This window comes from Dermacentor silvarum, chromosome 2 (assembly GCF_013339745.2).
Source record: "Dermacentor silvarum isolate Dsil-2018 chromosome 2, BIME_Dsil_1.4, whole genome shotgun sequence".
In the NCBI taxonomy this organism is placed as follows: Eukaryota; Metazoa; Arthropoda; class Arachnida; order Ixodida; family Ixodidae; genus Dermacentor; species Dermacentor silvarum.
This window is the reverse complement of record NC_051155.1, coordinates 243435952-243446346: the sequence shown is the minus strand read 5'-3', so window position 1 is coordinate 243446346 and position 10395 is coordinate 243435952.

The window sequence follows — 10395 nt, the reverse complement described above, 5'->3', positions numbered from 1 at the left end:
GCGCGTGAGTAGCTTTCCTTTACGCGCATTACGTCATCGGAGCGCTTGCATGTCGTCTGCTAGGCGCTTTTAGAGAGATAGCTCTACTACTCCAGGTACAAACCCATAAAACGCCTGGTTCCGTAAATCTGCCCTTCAAGCTAAGCCAAAGTCAAACCGGGACTGCCACTTCACCGGCGGCTGCTGCGCCCATATCTTGAAACCGATCTGTGATGTGGAGAAAGTGCGCAGAGTGCTGGTAGATTCGTATGCGCTGTGCTTTCGAAGGTTAGTTCGTGTTAAAGTGAGACGCGGCATGAAGGTCAATTCGCTCGCTTCTGCTGCCGCGCCGACTAGCGTTTGTGTGTTCCCTTGTGTAGTAGTTGCTGACGGCGTCGAGCAGCTTCTGTGTCCTTTCCCAAAGCAAGCAAAATCGTGCTATCGCTCGACAGACTTGGGTTAACCGCGTTCAGCCACGGCAAATTTTTCTTTTGTTCAGTGCAGGTCGCAGCTAACTCAGGGCGCACTGCGCAGTTGCAAGATAAGGTCCCTGTATGTTCCAAAGGTAGCGCAAACCATTGTTTAAATAAGAAAGGAGAATTTCCTCCCCGCCCTCTACCCCTCTCTTGACTTCTTCGCTGTTTTCCGCTCTCCCATTGGACGAGGCTTGACACGTGACGAATAACCCGCGCGGCTTTCGTTATCGCGGGAAAACGGCGCCATTAGTTAGGGTAGAAACACCGGGACACATGTGCGCTGTGCGTGAGCGTAGGCGTTTTAGATTTTTGAAGACGCGCTCGGCTGCAGCCCGATGCCGACTTGCTGTGCTGTTGGATGTTCGAATAGCATTGCCAAGGGGGGCAAGCTTTTTGCGGTTCCTCGTGGCAAACGAAACCTCAAACTACGAGCGATATGGCTCCACCGTATCGGAAGAAAGAAATTTGACTGCCACCTAGGGAGGTCATTACTGACATTACTGATGGGGTTTATGATCGCTGTTCTCACCCAGTTAGTGATGAACGCGGTAAGGTGGGTGCGTTGGCGAGTTCACCATCAGCCAACAACTGAGTAAAAAAAAAAAAAAGTCCCGGTTTATGCTCTGCGGCGAACAAAAGGGTGCATTTTGGCAATATGAATACCAGCATGCCTTCTAATAAAATGAGCTTAATGAAAGAGTCGTCAATTAAAGAGCAAAACACACGAAGCGCGCGCGAACACGGGAACCAAGGCATATAACGGACGGAGAAAGAAAAGCGCGTGGAGGCATTTTGGAAATTAAAAAAAAAACACGTTGATGATATTTAGCACATAAATGTCTCCGCCTTGTTGTGTGTGCATAGTTTGATGTACCTCCTTGTTTTCGTAAATGCGTCAGGTAAACAGAACAACATTCGATTCCGAGAAACAATCAGCAGTGGCAAAGACTGCTTAGGATTGCGTTAACTTGTTCTACCTTTCGTTTTCCTCGTCTGAGCGATACAGATTCCACTAATAACTGAAGGTACTACATATCTGAGGTAGAAATCTCACGTACGAACAGCCTTGTGAAAATGCGCCCAGAACAGTCGCGTTTCAAGCAAGCGCTTCAACGCGCCGCATGCGATACTATATGAAGCGGGCGGCAGCGGCCGCGCGCTTCGCTCACAGGGCGAGGAGGAAAGGGTGCGGAGAGGAAGAGTTCGCGCTACCTTTGAAAAATACAGGGACCTTATTGCAAGATCAAACGGTGCGTTCGTCAACCTGGTGGTCAGAGCTAAACACGATGGAGTATTTTTTAATTGCGAAGCACCTCATGCGCTCGGCCTGTCGGCGTCTCCTGTCGTCGTCGTCGTCGTCGTCGTCACGGTAAGCAAGCAGCACGTGCTCGGCACGAGTACATGCTGAGCGTCCCGCGTTCGTGGTCGTCTTCCACAGCTGTCTGCGTTGCCGCTCATCATTCCAGCGTAGAATTTCACTTCTCTTCTGTCGTCGTAATGGGGAGGCCGCGCTTACGGGGTTATGAGTCATTGCTTAAGGCAGTATGAGACCATTACCTCCCCAGGTTTCACGTTAGTGGCGCTGCATTTCAATCAACGGGTCATTTGACAACTTACGCATAAAATTTAATTCACCGCTCAAACCGAGCCTACGATTTAACTCAGCGCTAACTGTAATAACTAATAAAAACTAAAACAGTAAGAAAGGCGTCTCATCTTATCCTTTATTTTCTTTCTTTATTTACAGACATTCGGCAAATACATCAATATAAACTGCTCCCATCAGCTGACAATATTTGCATTCTCACGGCTGAGCTTTTAGCCTGCGGTTGAGGTTACAAAACTTTCATTCTGACAAGAACATCCATGAATAACAACAGTCTGTCGTCATGGCCTAATTTCGGAAACACTTCACGTAATTTACTCACATTTTCAGTAATGTAAGCATTTACTGGTCGCGGATTTATATCACAATTCCTTACAGCCATGCGGTTTCTCCAGATGCTGTTAAGGCCGAGGAGAAAGAACATCTGAGGAATGCATTGTTGCGCTAACAGGAACAACGACTTGGAAAAGTAGGAAACGACAGGTCGGGCGCTGAACTTCAACTGTTTTATTCTTACAGCAGAGCAGGGAGATTCAACAAATGCGCATGCGTAAGTCAGTGTCGTCTAGAGCGATTACAGTGACGTTTTCAACAGATGCATCTCGTTGTCAAACAGAAAGACAGACGTATCACTAATGCAACTCGTGCCTCTCTCTTTTGTGTGACAAGCCTCGAAAAGTTATCTTGCTCGCGTATCACCACTCCTGCCAATTATCTTAATCTCACGCAGTAGTGGCTCACATCTGCCGGCCAAGCAAAGCATACAATGCGCAGGTAAGAGCGCACTGCATGGATTGCACAGCATTACATTGCAGCAGTGCATTGCAGCGTTGCACTGCAGCACTGCATTGCACTTCACTCCCCCCGCTCTGCTGTGAGACTAAAACAGCGCCCGGCCTGTCGTTTCCTAGTGTACTTTCCAAGTCTTTGTTTCCTGTCAGCGCAGCAATGTTTTCCTCAGATCTCAACCAACTCGCCCAGCAACAAGTTCACGATAATTTTTTTTTTAATCTACTGTCTGCCAGTACTACAGCGTGTAAACTGTTATCTATATGTGCATTGTTTCTTTTTTACTCTTTATACTTCTGTGATGATTCTCGTTGTTATTTTAATACATTTGTGTGTAGGTTCTATAGCTGTTATTAATTTGTATAGTGTTCCATAGTGTTATGACTGTATAACGAAATTCTAACTTGTTAGTATAGTGTCACATCTGCTCCTTTTATCGTTGTATTAGTGCCCCCCCCCCCCCCACCCACCCTATGTATTACCCTCGGTTGCGAGGGTCTTTAGAGGAATTTTGTATAAATAAATAAATAAATAAATAAATAAATAAATAAATAAATAAATAAATAAATAAATAATACTCGAGAAAGATCATGTCAAGGTATACTGTTGATTAATGTATGAAATTTACATAATTTTATACCAAGGTGCTGCAGACTCCTTTAAGAGCCTGTCAAGGTGGTAGAATTCTACATTTTATGATGAGTCACCATAATTACAGAGTGATTCAGTATCTAATTCTTGTGCACTCAATAATGCGTTTCTTCATAAAAAAGAATTGAAGCACTGGGGCTAATTACTTGCAACAAGCTAATTACTGGTTGCAAGCATTGATAGAACAAAAAAAAAGTTTTTTTTTGTTTTTCAATTGCTACAGAAACGTCCCACGTCACACCTCCCATCAAACACTGTAGTGCCTTCTCCAAAGCAATCTTCGATAGTGATAGATTGCCCTCAGAAGTAAAATGAAGGTGCTCGAAGTAAGCAGAACGTTCAATTTATCCTAAGCTTAATTTTAACAACGGAGGTGTTTAAGCCGGTCGTAAGTCCGTGATACGTCCGAAAAAATTGTGGGCCGATCCTGGCGATAGTGCAGAAAGGGTCCAAGCGCAGTGGCACATACCCGTGTGAACTAGCGAAGCTGAGCCTGGATAAGTCTTGCTAAGCATGGTTGGGACTACTTAAGCTTAGTCAGTCATCGATAGCCAATCAATAGCTAATAAATAATCGATCAATAATCAATAAATTATGGAAAATGCTGGGGATTACTTGGTAGTGCTTAGCCTAGCCGAAATACCAGGCGAATACCTTGCGATAGCCAATCAATAGTCAATCAATAGCTAATCGATAATCGATCAATAATCAATAAATTCCGGGAAATGCTGGGGATGACTTGGCAGTGCTTAGCCTAGCCCAAGAGCCAGGACTAGCTAGGAACCCATCAGCTCCGCTGTCTCTTTAGCATTCTATTTTGTCTCATTAGCGCGGTCTATTCCTTGCAACAACTGCACAGAAATGGCACCCGATAGCATTCAAAGATACATGAATGCTTCTCAGGCTTCCCGGCAACTGCAGCTTTCCTTTTTCTCCACTTTCGCCTCTGCGCGCCGATGGCGTTTTATGCTGCCGTAGGGTTGCATGTAGGCTCCCTACGCTGCCGAGGAGGCGAGCGCCATCTGGATGGTGTTTTTGCAAGTAACGTATACCCGGGCGTGCCGCTGTTTGTATGGTAGAAATGCTGGAACAGGGGTTTGTGTTTCAGTTTTGTCGTAACAGAATTATGTTTTCTCGTACATTCAAATGACACTCCAACGCTATCATTACTGTAGGTTGTGGTTAAGTCGTGTACTTTACGATTTTTCTGACTGATTTTACTTTGAGAAATTCAATTTTGGTCACTAACGCCTCTGCGCCATGCAGATGGCCTGCGTAGTCCGGGTGGTTCAGGATGATTTTCTCAGCCACGGACGCCGGCGTGCCACGCTGACACCGACATCGGATTTTTTTGCGACACGGGGCCCTTAACGCTGTCGCGTTAATAAGTCGCGTCCAGAAATGTGTACACCATGACTTAAGGGGATATATATGGGACGGGTTTAGAAAATCTTGTGGGATGCCCCAAGCCACCCTGGGAAAATGAAAACTGTATGTGTAGCCTTCATTGCGATTTTTTTTTTATGGAATGGATGGATGGATGTAAAACTTTAATGAACGTCCTGAGGTACGCGACTCAGCGCGCAGCGGGCCGCTCCCACGTTGAGACAGTCAGGCCATGCCCGACCGCCGCATCGTGGGCCCTCTGGACAGCCCATAGTTGCGCCCTGGCATCGGGGCTCTTGATAGCGGAGCGCCACTTGTCCTCATTTATTTGTTCCGTGCCTCGTAACGAGGGGCAACGCCAGAGCATATGGTCTAAGCTAGCGAAGTCATTGCAGTGCCTGCAAGAACTACTGGCATAAGTGTCGGGATAAAGCTTGTGTAATAAAGCCGGGCTGGGATACGAGCCTGTTTGCAATAATCTGAGGGTCAATGCCTGCGCTCTATTTAAATTCTTGTGAGGAAGGGGAAAGTCTCTCCGGCTGAGATAAAAGTGCTGCGTAATTTCATTATATGTTGTCGGTTGTGATCACTGGGCTGACGGTTTTGATCACCGTTGTGATCACTGGGCTCCGCGCCCTGACTACCTGAGTGGAAAATTTTCTGAGAAGCGGAAGGCTTTCGCCGTGATAACAAACTCCTTCCACAGCCCGCTCATCAAGCTCATATTAAAAAAAAAAAAAACTCAAACGGACCACTGTCAATATTAAGGAGCTAAGTCGCTAAGTCGATGGTACGACGCATCTTCGAAAACCTAGCTTTGCGAGAATTTTCTTTGCGTGGTTGTCTTTGTATAGACGAAGAGAAGCGCGATAAAATCATTATCAGCCTCCTAGAGTACTATGCTGATACGCTGTTATTGTAGAATAGTAGAGACGTACCGTGCAGCAAAACATTCCTCAGTGGCCATCCCTGGCCCTTGCGCCAATAAAATCTATATATCATCAAACATTCCTCGCAACTTCCAGCGTACTAATGCGTCATTCTGCTCATGCATATCATGAGGCCAGTCATGAAGGCGGAACTGCCAGCAGCATTCGACTCGCATAAGCAGTTGTATTCTGCCGTTTTAAAACTGGGGAATGGCACTCTGCCATGCTGGCAAGAAAATGTTCAGAATATCGGACGTACGAGTTCATAAATCGCTGAGCCCGATAGCGTTTTGGGGTGCGCATTCCCGAGGCAGGCCTGTCCTTTCATGTAGTGCGCTATAGATCTACTGGTTTATTTCTGTATCCAAGTGCGAACATTCAAAGGCTGCATGTTTTCGGCGCGTCATTCCGTAAATCGGAAATAGCGGCCGCAATGAAATTCCAACAAGTTGCTAAACATGTACTGTGCTGGTATCTCCTGTTCGTGTTTGACGCGTGACGTCAACAGCCATCGGCAGCTGCCACTGCCGTGTCTTATCTGCCGTCATGTAATGCATGTGTATAAAATCAATGCACTATATATATATATATATATATATATATATATATATATATATATATATATATAATAAAGCGGGGCTGCTTTCTCCACCCGGCAGCACGGTGTCTGGACTGCTTCTTTGGAGAGCGCTTAGGTGTGCGCTAAGCTACCCCCCCCCCCCCCCGAAATTTACTGTAAATCGGAAAGGCGATAAGCGTGAATGCTGACTGGAATAATAATAAAAAAAACATTATTGCGACTGTTTCTTCTTGCCGGTTTTTTTTTTTCAGCTAAGATTGTATTTGTGGTATGGGTGCAGATGAAATGCAAATAATGCATAAAACGCGAGAGAACTCTGAATTTCATTGCGACGCAAGAGAGTTTCGGTAAACTCACATTTTTTGCGGTGAAAATAAACTCCGAACAGCCCCCCCCCCCCCCCCCCCGATAATGCCAAAAAACAGCAACTTGGAAAACGCAGAACCATATTGATATTCCAGCTCCGAACGCGATGCTGTAACTTCCTGCTGCGGAGCGTCGAAGATCGTCGTCTGGTTGTGGAGCAAGCCGCGCCGACGGCATCTCAAGAAACCGTTCTCCGAAAACGAACCCCCCGGGGTGTAGAAAACTGTCGAGCCACTTCAATCGACTGCGTAGGCTCCGCAGATGAGAGTAACGCGCACGTGAACGCGTGCACGCAAACACACACGCGTGCACAGATTATTAAAGTTCCATCACAAACTTTTGCATGTCTAATAGAGGTGTCGATTGCGGAATAATCATGCAAGGGTTAAGTACCCTGTAATCTTGACTTTAGGTAGTCGGTACAAGTGGCCCCATGCACTGCGAAGCACCTAAAGTAATTTCGTTGGTTTAAGGTACGCCGTCTGCAAACACAGGTTATTGCTGTCAATCCTTATGACGATATATAATAAAGAAAGGTATTCTATTCTTTATTTAGTCCAACAGACTTGTTAGGCGTCTGACCTTAAGGTGTGACTTAACTGCACTTGTGCTACGAAGCATCACGTCTAGTCATGATTTTTGAGCAACTTGTAAAAGACTTGTTCGCTCAAAATTTACCATAAATCTTTGCTATATAGGATCCCGCTTAAGAATTACACCCCCTTGCCCAAGTCATTCAAAACCCCGCAGCCCGTTTTATTCTATCTAATAATTCCTGTCACGCCATTGTTACATCCATGAAGTAGACACCTAACATGCCTTTCATTACGTCGCAAGTGCAGTCATATTTCCTTTTTACAGCAAAGCTGTTAAGGGTTAGTTCCCCAGGATCGCGTCCGCGTGTAGAAAAAAAATCACAGCATATCCACGGGGTGAATGATGATGAGTGGGCGAAGCTCCGGAGGGAATCATCGGATCTCCCGCTTAAGGGGACGCTAGCACAAACGCGTTAGAGACGTGCAGTACTCTCTAGTAAGGGGGAGCGGCCACAGCGTCTTACGCAGCCATTTACACATGCCGGAACGTGCACCGCGTTTGCCGACGCCATCACATGACTGCTGAGAGAGTATACCCCCCGTATTCATAAACGCTCCTCGACTTGAACTTGACTTGCCACCGCATTGGGCAGCGCGTTCGAAACGCGTTGAAGGTAAGGCGGAGAGGCCACAGCGTCTTACAGGAGCTTCTTACACGGGCCGTAACGCGCTATCACAAACGCGTTAGAAACGCGCTAGAAACGCGGCCTTTCGTTAATGTTGGGTATTTATTGCCATCGTGGTGCTTGTGTCTATGTGTGCTTCGTGGCGTAGTGGGCTAACGCCGCGCGCTCGGAAGCGAGGGGTCCCTGGTTCGATTCCGCGCTACAGACACAACTTCGGAATTTTTTTTCTCATTTTTCTCAGACTGGTTACACACTACTACTACGACGAGGGACGAACGGGTGCCGCCTTACGGAGCTTCGCCCCTAAAAAATTATCATCTTCAGCATTGGCTCGAGCGTCGTCTTCTTCCGCTGCTGGCTCGTTGGCTCGTGCTTGTGCTCGGCACGCGCTCGTGCCACTGCTCCCGCGTTATTCGTCGTCGTCGTCAACTTCCACAGCTGGCTGTGTTGCCGCTAATCATTCCAGCGTACCTCAGATGATATGTCACTGAAAATAACAAACTAGAAAGTCTAATAAGGAAAGTATACAAGCAGGCATTAGGACTACCAATAAGCACTAGTGTAGAAAGACTACTAGCATTAGGACTGCACAACACATTGGATGAACTCATAGAAGCTCAGTGCATATCACAGTGTGAAATACTGTCGAAGAGCAAGACAGGAATAAGTATATTAGAAAGATTGGGTATTAACTACCACACACAACACGGAGAGAAGAAGGAAATGACAAGAGAAATCAGAAACATGATAATGGTGCCCTACCCCCCCCCCCCCCCACCCTCCCTGCTAAAGAACATGCATCCCAAACAACATGAAGGACGAAGACAAAGCCGAGCCAATGAGATACAGAAAAGATTTGGACAAGATAAAGCAGCAGTTTTTGTAGACGCAGCTAGACTCAAACGCAGGAAAGGATTCACTGCAGTCGTAGTAAATCACCAAAAATAATGTGTAGCAAGCGTCACAATAAAGACAGAATATACAGAAGCAACAGAAGAAACGGCGATAGCACTTGCAATAACACAAACTGGAGCATACATAATAATCAGTGACTCACAGGCAGCAATTCGCAACTATGCAAATGGCCGAATCTCCCCAGAGTCCCTACACATATTATTGAAAGGAGCCAAAAAAATAAGACAAACACGTTCAATTACTGTGGACACCTGTCCATACTCCGACCTCACCGGGGGACGGCGGAAACAACGAGGCGGCACACAACGCAGCTCGAGGGCTAACCAACCGAGTTCCGACAAACATTGGTGCCGTCAACTCGGGGGGCCGCCGAAGTAGGTGAGGACGGAGATTGAGAGTGGAGAGACAGATTGGCTAAATACAAAGACATAACAGCACATTATAAAATGCAGAGGTGTATTTATCCCCCACCTCATGAAAACTAAATAAATCGCAGTCTGTCCTATAGCGGCTGTTACAAACGAGGACATACTGTAATCCAGTCTTGTGGAATGTACTATATCCAGATATATACACGACGAACGAATGCAAGTCATGCGGCTCAAGAGCAACTCTTGAGCATATGCTGTGGGAATGCCAAGGGCTAACGAGTAGCAACGGGGGGATAGCCTCTAGCGAAAGCCTCCGCGCGCGTTGGTGTGCTGTGCTGCTCAGCTCAGCCCCAGAAGATCAACTGTGGGCAGTCCAGCGGGCCGATGACGCCGCCAGAGCCCAAGGGCTCGTGGCAGACGCCTAGGCAGGGTGAAGCCCACCCTATTAACTTGCCGGACAAAATTGAAGTTTTTACCTACCTACCAAGATTTTCACTTCTCTTCTATCGTCGTAATGGGGAGGGCTCGTTTGCGGAGCTATGAGCCATTGCTTAAGGGGCTATGAGCCATTCATGAGCAACTGACGACGTGTCCTAATGCGTTTGAGCAACGCCGCCGCGAACGCACTCGGGAAAGGGCTCGTCGTCGGCGTGCCGATTCTATAGCGTGAGGGCTTCCGAAGCCCAGGCGAAACGTCAGTGAAGTTGAGGGAGCGACCCCGAGTTGCGCGAGCGCGATGTTGAGGCCAAACGGCACCCTCGTCTTGCCCTCCAGGAACCCGACAACGGTGGTGCACGCCTCGGCAACGCTAGCGCCAACTTCCCCATTGCGACGGCCATGTTTCGACGCGAGTTTCTCAACCGGAACGTTCATGATAGACATGTTCGGTTGGGTGATGCCCAACGACGATACGCCCATTCTCATCGTGGGGGCAATATTCCCTACAGGAGGCCCATCATAGTCACAGTTTCGCTGGCTTCCATCTTCACAGTAGTGGAAGGGCTCTAAATTTTTTTTACGAGGTCTATGTCACTACAACCCGTTATAAAAACGGCAACTGTTTGCCCCTCCTTCTTACATATCATCCCGGACTGGTCACAAACACAGCTTCTGGGTCGTCTTGCC